Genomic DNA, 10,523 nt, shown 5'->3' with positions numbered 1-10,523 from the left:
ATCCAGGGCTTCCCTGGTGGCGCAGTGGTTAAGAATCCGCCTGCCAATGCAGGGGACACGGATTCGAGCCCTGCCCCAGGAAGATCCCACATGCCACGGAGCAACTAAGCCTGTGCGCCACAACTACCGAAGCCTGCGCGCCGTGCTCCGCAATAAGAGAAGCCACTGCAATGAGAAGCCCGCGCACCGCAACGAAGACCCAACGCAGCCAAAAATAAAAATAAATTTATAAAAAACAAAAACAAAAAGACCCCGAGATCCATGAAAGAAAATAACTGATAAATTGGACTTTATCAATTTATCAAAAGAATCTCTGAAAGATACTGTTAGAAGAACTAAAAGACAAAAAATTTTAATAATAAAAAAACTAAAAGACGAGTTATGGGCTGAGACACAATATTTACAAGTCATATATTTGACGAAAGACTTGTATCCAGAATTCATTAAAAAGTCTTAAAACTGAACAGTAAGAAAACGACCAACCATTTTTTTTTAAATTGGAGTATAATTGCTTTACAATGTTGTGTTAGTTTCTGCTGTACAATGAAGTGAAGTGAATCAGCTATATGTATATACATATATATATCCCCTCCCTTGTGGACCTCTCACCTCACCCTCATCCCACCCATCTAGGTCATCACAGAGGACCGAGCTGAGCTCCCTGTGCTATACAGCAGGTTCCCACCAGCTATCTATTTTACACATGGTAGTGTATGTATGTCAAACCTAATCTCCCAACTCATCCCACCCTCCCCTTCCCCCGCTGTGTCCACACGTCCGTTCTCTACGCCTGCGTCTCTATTCCTGACCTGCAAATAGGTTCATCTGTACCGTCTTTCTAGATTCCACATATATGCGTTAATATACGATACTTGTTTTTCTCTTTCTGACTTACTTCGTTCTTTATGACGGACTCTAGGTCCATCCACATCTCTACAAATGACCCAGTTTCGTTCCTTTTTATGGCTAATATTCCATTATATATATGTACCACATCTTCTTTATCCATTCATCTGTTGATGGACATTTAGGTTGTTTCCATGTCCTGGCTATTGTAAATAGTGCTGCAATGGACATTGTGGTACATGTGACTTTTTTTTTTAATAGAACTTTATTGGAGTATAATTGCTTCACAATACTGTGTTGGTTTCTGTTGTGCGGCAAAGTGAATCAGTCATATGCATACATATATCCCCATATCCCCTCCTGCTTGAGCCTCCCTCCCACCCTCCCTATCCCACCTCTCTAGGTCATCACAAAGCAGGAGCTAATCTCCCTGTGCTATGCTGCTGCTTCCCACTAGCTATTTTACATTCGGTAGTGTATATATGTCGATGCTACTCTCACTTCACCCCAACTCCCCCCTTCCACCCCCGCCGTGTCGTCAAGTCCATTCTCTATGTCTACGTCTTTATTCCTGCCCTGTCACTGGGTTCATCAGTACCATTTTTTTTAAGATTCCATATATGTGTGTTAGCATATGGTATTTGTTTTCCTCTTTCTGACTTACTTCACTCTGTATGACAGACTCTAGGTCCATCCACCTGACTACAAATAACTCAATTTCGTTTCTTTTTATGGCTGAGTAATATTCCATTGTATATATGTGCCACATCTTCTTTATGCATTCATCTGTCGATGGACACAGGTTGCATCCATGTCCTGGCTATTGTAAATAGTGCTGCAGTGAACATTGGGATGCATGTGTCTTTTTGAATTATGGTTTTCTCAGGGTATATGCCCAGTAGTGGGATTGCTGGGTCATATGGTAATTCTATTTTTAGTTTTTTAACTCCTCCATACTGTTCTCCATAGTGGCTGTATCAATTTACATTCCCACCAACAGTGCGAGAGGGTTCCCTTTTCTCCACACCCTCTCCAGCATTTATTGTTTGTAGATTTTTTGTTGATGGCCATTCTGACCAGTGTGTGGTGAAACCTCATTGTAGTTTTGATTTGCATTTCTCTAATAATTAGTGATGTTGAGCATCTTTTCATGTGCCTCTTGGCCATCTGTATGTCTTCTTTGGAGAAATGTCTATTTAGGTCTTCCGCCCATTTTTGTTTTGTTTTGTTTTTTAATTAATTTATTTTATTTATTTATTTATGGCTGTGTTGGGTCTTCGTCGCTATGCGCTGGCTTTCTCTAGTTGCGGCAAGCGGGGGCTACTCTTTGTTGCAGTGTGTGAGTTTCTCATTGCGGTGGCTTCTCTTGTTGTGGAGCACGGGCTCTAGGCGCACGGACTTGCTCAGTAGTTGTGGCTCGTGGGATCTAGAGCACAGCCTCAGTAGTTGTGGCACACAGGCTTAGTTGCTCCGTGGCATGTGGGATCTTCCTGGACCAGGTCTCGAGCCCATGTTCCCTGCATTGGCAGGTGAGTTCTTAACCACTGCGCCACCGGGGAAGTCGTCCGCCCATTTTCGGATTGGATTGTTTGTTTTTTTGATACTGAGCTACATGACCTTTTTGTATATTTTGGAGATTAATCCTTTGTCCGTTGCTTCATTTGCAAATATTTTCTCCCATTCTGAGGGCTATCTTTTCGTCTTGTTTATGGTTTCCTTTATTGTGCAAAAGCTTTTAAGTTTAATTAGGTCCCATTTGTTTATTTTTGTTTTTATTTTCCTTAGTCTACAAGGTGGGTCAAAAAAGATCTTGCTGTGATTTATGTCAAAGAGTGTCCAGTCTTACTTTTAGGTGTTTAATCCACTTTGAGTTTAGTTTTGTGTATGGTGTTAGGTAATGTTCTAATTTCATTCTTTTACATGTAGCTGTCCAGTTTTCCCAGCACCACGTATTGAAAAGGCTGTCTTCTCTCCATTGTATATTCTTGCCTCCTTTGTCATAGATTAGGTGACCATAGGTGCATGGGTTTATCTCTGGGCTTTCTATCCTGTACCATTGATCTATATTTTTGTTTTTGTGCCATACCATACTGTGTTGATTACTGTAGCTTTGTAGTATAGTCATTTTAAAATATCTTTATTGGAGTATAATTGCTTTACAATGTTGTGTCAGTTTCTGCTGTACAACAAAGTGAATCAGCTATATGTATACACATATCCCCTCCTTCTTGAGCCTCCCTCCCACCCTCCCTATCCCACCCCTCTAGGTCGTCACAAAGCATCGAGCTGACCTCCCTGTGCTATGCAGCAGCTTCCCTGTAGTATAGTCTAAAGTCAGGGAACCTGATTCCTCCAGCTCTGTTTTTCTTTCGCAAGATTGCTTTGGCTATTTGGGGTATGACCAACCAATTTTAAACAGACAAAAGAGTTGAACAGACACTTCACCCGAGGGTATACACAGGTGGCAAATAAGCACATGCAAAGATACTGAATGTCATTAGCCATTGGGTAAGTGCAAATTAAAACAATGACCCAGCATTCCCACTCCTAGATATTTACCCTAGAGAAACAAAAACTTACATTCACACAAACACCTATACAAGAATGTTGACAGCAGCTCTATTCATAATCGCCAAAAACTGGAAGCGACCCAAAGTGGAAGATCGGATACATGAACTGTGGTTCACTTATAGGGAACTCAGGAGTAAGAAGGAACAAACTCTTGATACACATAACAACGTGGGTGAAAGAAGCCAGTTTCAAAGGACACATGTCCTCTGAGACTATACGGTCCAATTTATGTGACATTCTAGACAAGACAAAAAATGGTGATGAGAACAGATCAGTGGTTCTCAGGGCTAGGGGTGGGGGAAGGTGTGCCTACCTGGGGATGGCAAGAGAGAGTGTATTGGGGATGATGGCACTGTTCAGAATACTGATCATGGTGGTTACATGAGTCTATACGTGTAAAATTAATAGAAATGCACACCAAAAGAGATATCTGTTACTGCATGATAATTTGAAAAACGAACTATATACACTTGGGTAGCTATGTGATAAAGCAAGCATAGTACACTTGTTAGTGGGAGAATCTAGTGGTGGATATGGGTGATCACTGAACAATTCTTTTAGATTTGCTGTCTGTGTGAAAATTTTCATAATACAATCTTGGAAAAAACTATATTCAGAATGGTCCTAAGTTTGTTTTTATTATTTATTTATTTATTTATAAATTTATTTATTTATTAATTTTTGGCTGCATTGGGTCTTCGTTGCTGCACGTGGGCTTTCTCTAGTTGTGGCAAGCGGGGGCTACTCTTTGTTGCAGTGTGCAGGCTTCTCATTGCAGTGGCTTCTCTTGTGGCAGAGCACGGGCTCTAGGTGCGTGGGCTCCAGTAGCTGTGGCTTGTGGGCTCTAGAGCGCAGGCTCAGTAGTTGTGGCGCATGGGCTTAGTTGCTCTGCGGCCTGTGGGATCTTCCTGGATCAGGGATCTAACCCGTGTCCCCTGCATTGGCAGGCGGATTCTTAACCACTGCGCCACCAGGGAAGCCCCCTAAGTTAGTTTTTAAATTCTGTCTATCTCTCTCTCTCTCTCTCTCTCTATCTATTGGTCTATCTCACATACTCACATATACAAGTATAGGAAGAAGACTGAAGGCATCATATCAAAATATTAACAATGGGGATCTCTCTGAAGGGTAAAATTGTGAGTGATTAAAATTGTCTTTTTATATAGTTCTGTATTTTTCTATAATGAGCACATATTTATTTTATTTAGGGAGAGTATAGGCTGTATTTTATTTATTTTAAATGTCTTTTTTTTCCAATTACGTGTGCAATCCTGGCTTATTGTAAGGTTCGAATGGTACAGAAACCTTATAGTAAGGTTCAAATGGTACCCCACAGGGAAAGTCCCTCGTACTCACTCCCAGCACTGCTAACGTTCTGCATTTATCCTAAAGGCTAAGTCTTAAATTCAAGTTCATTTTTTTCAGATTATGTCATCTTTAAAAACACTAAGCAAGTCAAACAATATTCTATCTTTGTTTCCCATTACTATCGCCTAACAATGAAAGTTTTATATTTACAAGGAAGAAAATGGCCTTTATTCTATAGGTTTGAGGCATAGAACCTGAAAAGACAGTGTAATAATTTTTCTTGATTCCAAGAATCAAGAATTGAAACAGGAAAGAGTCTGCTTCCTTGGGTCACTCTTCTTTGTTATTTTAAAAGATATAACTGTATGTATTTGTTTTCAATTTCTTTTGTATCTTAGGTCAAAACTGGAATGTTCTTTTGTTCTATGTTTGTGTGCTTCATTGCACCCATAATAAAATAATACCTGCTGAGGAAACTGAGACCAGAGCCAAGAGGGACTGAGGCTCAGGGTCACTTCTGGCACAGCCACCAAATCCCCGTGACCCCTCTCTGGGCCTCAGTTTTCTATGCTATATTATTTTTATAATGAAGAACAAACAAACAAAAGTAATAATAAAACCCTGTTACTAGGCAGCAGCGTGGAGGGTGCTGCAAAGAGTGCTGATTGTCCCACATGCCTGATCTCCCCTTCTTCCTGAGGACTAAACTTTTCTATATTTTTAGCAGAGCACATGGTGACCCTCAAAATAGACTGTTTCCTTGCCTTCCTTGTTAGATGTGGTCAATGGAAAATAAGCAAAAAATTTTTAAAGGGAAGGGATGTTTTCTTTTTCTCCAGTTACTCCTTTCTAATGACTAGGATGTGGATATGATGGCTGGAGCACAAGCAACCATTTTAGACCATGAGGAAACTTTGAGAATGAAAGCCATACACCACACAGCAATCAGCTAGAAAAAGGTGGGTTCCTGGCACTGTGGTGCACCATGCTAACTCTCCACTACCTGCCTCTGGACTTCTTGAATGTGACAGAGAAATATACCTCTGTCTAGTAGAATCCATTGGTATCTTTTTATATTGAATTATAAATGACATACAATATTATATTAGTTTCTGGTGTACAACATAGTGATTCAATATTTTTATATATTGTGAAATGAACACCACGATGAGTCTAGTTACCATCTGTCATCATACAGAGTTATTACAATATTATTGACTATATTCCCTATGCTGTACATTACATCTCAGTCATTTATTTATTTTATAGCTGGAATTTTATACCTTTTAATCCCCTTCACCTATTTCACCTGTGCCCCCAATTTACCTCCCCTAATCCATTGGTATTTTGGGATTTTGTTATTTGCAGCCATATACACAAAAGGCAGGAGAATCAGTGACGAGACTGTTTTAGTAATTGAAGGGAGAGACAATGAGGGCCTGAACCATGGTGGGAAGGGGATTTAAGAGACATTCATCTAGGATGTGCCAAGTTCCCATGCCTGAGGGAGGGACCATTTAAAGGGGGCTGTGGATTGCATTGATCTGGAGTTGAGCAGAGAGGTCTGAGCTGGAGGAAACATGTGGTCAGAGAGGTAAAGATGCCCAAGTCACACAGCCAGGAGGACCCTGAATGGAGTGTGTATTAGTTACCTATTGATGAGTAAGAAATCACTCCAAAACTTAGCAAGGGGGAGTCAGGGGTCTGGGAGCTGCCTAGCTGGGTGGTTCTAGCTTGGGGTCTGTCATGAGACTGCAGTTAAGACGCTGGCCACGGCTGCAGTCACCTGAAGGCTTGATGGGGCTGGAGGAGCCATTTCCAAGGCAGCTCATTCGCCCGGCTGCTGACCTGTGCTGAGGGCCCACCCTGTGCCCACCCTGTGTTGAAAATTTTACCCAAGTAAAGATGACACCACTTCTGGGGGCTGAGGAGAGAGACAGTGTAGCATAATGGTGGTCTCTGATAAGTTCCGACAAGGATGGTCAGGATAATTAAGAGACATGCTGTCTACAAGGTATGTGGCCACAGCAAGTGCTCACTAAATGTTAGCTCCTGGTGGGTCTAGGGCCAGAGAGACTGTGCTTCATGTCCCAGCTTTGCCACCTAGTAGCTGTGGTGCCTCAGAGTCCTCAGTCCTCAAATGGGATGCTGATATACTATAAAGTGTTGTCATGAGGACTGAAGAAGAAAATACATGTGAAACACTGAAGCTAGTGCCCGACATCATAATTGCCCAAATAAAGCTTTATGTTGGTTAATATCCCAGTTCAGAATTCTCCAGGGGCTTGCCCATGCTGCAGCACCAAAGCAACTCAAAGCCTCCTCCATGGAGCCTTGCCAGCTGAATTTCACCCCTGGCCCCAGGACCTGGCCTCTGTCTTCCTGTGCCCCTGTCGCCACCCCCCATGCCCCCGCCATGCCCAGCCCTCTGTTCATCTCTTCCCCAAGGCTTTCCTGGTGGGAGCTCCCAGATGGGCCTCACCCGCCCCTGTGCTTTTCAGGGCATGCCCCCCCCCCCTTGTTCCCTGTGCCTGGCACGTTGCCGGGCACAGCCTGGGGCGGGGGGGGGAGGATCCACATTGCAACAGTTGCTGTGAGGGGCATGGCTGACTCAGCTGAGATGGAGGCATCCAGGGGGCCGGATGACGGGGAGCAGGAGGGAGCGGGGGGTGGGGGTGGGGAGGGGGTGCTCTGGAAAGGCCGTGGAGGAAGTAAGCCAGAGGTGAGAGGCGAATGGTAGCCCCGCAGCCGTGGGTGGCAGTTGTGGTTTTTTCATCTGCACACTCTAGGTGCTCAAGAGTTGCTTTTAGGGGCTTCCCCGGAGGTCCAGTGGTTAAGACTCCGCGCTTCCACTGCAGGGAGCACGGGTTTGATCACCGGTTGGGGAACTGAGATCCCACATGCTGCACCGCGTGGCCTAAAATTAAAAAAAAAAAAAAAAAAGAGTTGCTTTTATAGTTAATTGGAAGGGTCATCTCAGGGTCATCTCAGGATTTGAAGGTGATAAAATCCCTGCCTTTCCCCCAAATACCCTCCATCAGTTTGTTCAAGGTACATGAAAGTTCCCCATTAGAATCGTGTTTGGCTTGAAAGCCAGTGTCCCAGAAGCTCCCGTTGAAATCTGCACCCAGCGTGTTCCATGGGCGGGTAACGGAGCAGTGCATTAGTCCTGATGAACTGATCTGACAGACCATCTGTCAGCCACAGCCTTGAGCTACACTGAAACCACCAAATGTGTCACCCAGCTTTGCTCCTCCTCAGGGTCCCCCCAGCCCCCTGGTGGTCCAGACTCCCTCTGAGTAACCCCCACCCCCAAGGTTGTACAGACTCCTTCATCAAAACTTAGCCCTCCAAGCGCCATGCTCAGGGCCATGCTGGGCTTCCCTTGGTGAGGAATGTGAGGCAGAATAAGGTCCCACAGGAAGCTTGAGGCGAGATGGCCCCTGCCTGCATCCCTCTCCTCGAGGTACTACCCTAGTAGAAATAAAGGGTCTCTCCCTCGAGCCTTCTCCCATGGAATGCAGGAGCAGCTGTGCTGGGGCAGAGTGAGATGGCATCACAGAGCCGTAGAGCTTGGGACAGGAAGGGACCCCAGTGAGCCAACTGGTTCAGTCCTCTGCGGTTAGGCAGGCAAGGTACCAATTCTCCATGGTTTTAGATACAGAAAACCCCTAACTGAGCTATTTTACCCCATCAGCTGGATCAGGCCAGCTCTGTCTCTCATGGGGAAGCCCTTCCCACCTGGGCTTTTTTGCGCTGGCTGGTCTTACAACACTTCTAAGAGGGAGACAGGTGTATCGTACAGGAGCAAGATTCAGGGTGCCTCAACTTGACACCTCTTTCAAATGGCTTCAACAATGAGGATATTTTTGCTGTCTTGTAACAAGGTGATCAAAGGTGAAGTGGTGCGAGTGCTGGTTAATTGAGTGGCTCAACAGCATCATCCAGGGCAGAGGTTGTTTTCAACCTTCATCTCTCTGCCATTGCCAAGGGGTCAGCCATGTTTTTCCTCATGGTCACAAAATAGCTGCCTGTCACCAAGCATCATGTTTAGACATGACAAATGTACAGTCAAAGAAGAGAACTTTCCTGGAAGCTGCCAACAATTCATCTTCATGTCTCAGCAGCCATAATTACACCATTGCTCATTCAAAATCCAATATAAGTGCAACGTTGGGAGGCAATTCTCCATGGGCCTCTCGTGTATTTGCACATCTCTCAAAGAGGTCTGTGTAGTGAATAGCCTTAAAAAATAGTGTTTTCGGACTTCCCTGGTGGCACAGTGGTTCAGAATCTGCCTGCCAATGCAGGGGGCATGGGTTTGATCCCTGGTCCGGGAAGATCCCACGTGCCCCGGAACAACTAAGCTTGTGCGCTGCAACTACTGAAGCCCGCGCCCTGCAATGAGAGAAGCCACTGCAATGAGAAGCCCGTGCACTGCAACGGAGTAGCTCACGCTCGACGCACCTAGAGAAAGCCCATGCGCAGCAACAAAGACCCAAGGCAGCCAAAAATAAATAAATAAATAAATTTAAAAAACAGTGTTTTCCTCCAGATCAAAGGGCAGATTTGTTGAATCCCTATTTTAAAAGATTCAGGTTCCCTAAGCTCTGGATTCCTCTTCTGTTAACACAGCTCATGTAGTCACATGACCACACCTCACTGCAAAGGGGGCTGGGAAATGTAGTCTTTAGACAGACAAACATGTGCTCTGTTGAAATTTCCATTTCTACGGAAGAAAGGAGAATAAATATTGGGGCAGCTGGCAGGCTCTGCTATAGTTACTCCAATAAAACTGGGGTTCTTTCAGGGAGGAAAGGTGTTGGAGGAGCGATAATGCCTGCACACTGCGGTTGGTGCCTTGGCCTCATTTTATAGATGAGGAATTGCATTCCCGAGAGGGAGGTGTCAGCTCCAGGTCTGCTGACTCCTGACCTCAGGTGTTCCCATCATTTTCCTGCCTCTGCATCAGTGCAGGTCTGGGAGGAGGCTGGGAGGCCTCCTCTTTCTCCTCAAGTACTCAATTCCCCTGGCTTCCCTGAGTCCTCTCCCTCCGCTGTTAATCTGATCTCTGGTCCCTCTTCCTGCCTCCTTCTCCACCTTCTCCTCTTCCCAGCCTATCAATGCTGAGCTCCCAGGCTTAGCCTTCTTATTTGTACCTGTGTGTGTCCATCTGGCCTGTGGCATTAAATAGCATCTTCTCACCAAGACTCCCTCACTCCTGTCTACCTTTCAGACCGTTCTTTGTGCTTTGGACTTGTATATCCAACTGCCCACCAACACCCCCATTTGGGTGTCTTACAGGCACCTCCAACATCACAATCCAAAACGGAACTCATGACATCACCCACAAACTTGCTTCTCTTGCATTCTGGCCAATCTCAGTAACTGTCCCGCCAGCCAGCCATCCTGGCCTCTTTGCTACCTTCCTCTGCTTCTTCCACATCCACTCCGCCTCCATAACCTGTGCCTGGATCATTGCAGGGGCCTCTTCCTGCCTCCCTCAAGCCACCTCAGCTCGCCCCAGCCATTCCTCACCATCTTAAAATGGAGGTATGCTCATACCATTCTTGTTCTCAAAAACTTTAATGGCTCACCATTGCTTTTAGGATAAAGACCAAAATTCTTTTCTAGTGAGGCAGAGGTTCTTGCCCCTAGCCCATTATCCATTCTTTTCTTCTTTAGAAAGACAACCCCCTATTTGTAGCTGGGCACTTAAATCCTAGCCAATTGGATGAAGGCTGGCGTTGTGTTCTTATGTGGAGATGGGGTGGGGCTTCCTTTGCCCTTCCTCTTTC

Source organism: Lipotes vexillifer, unplaced genomic scaffold (genome assembly GCF_000442215.2).
Source record: "Lipotes vexillifer unplaced genomic scaffold, Lipotes_vexillifer_v1.1 scaffold921, whole genome shotgun sequence".
NCBI lineage: Eukaryota > Metazoa > Chordata > Mammalia > Artiodactyla > Lipotidae > Lipotes > Lipotes vexillifer.
The sequence above is the reverse complement of the archived record's forward strand: the minus strand, read 5'-3'. Positions refer to the sequence as shown.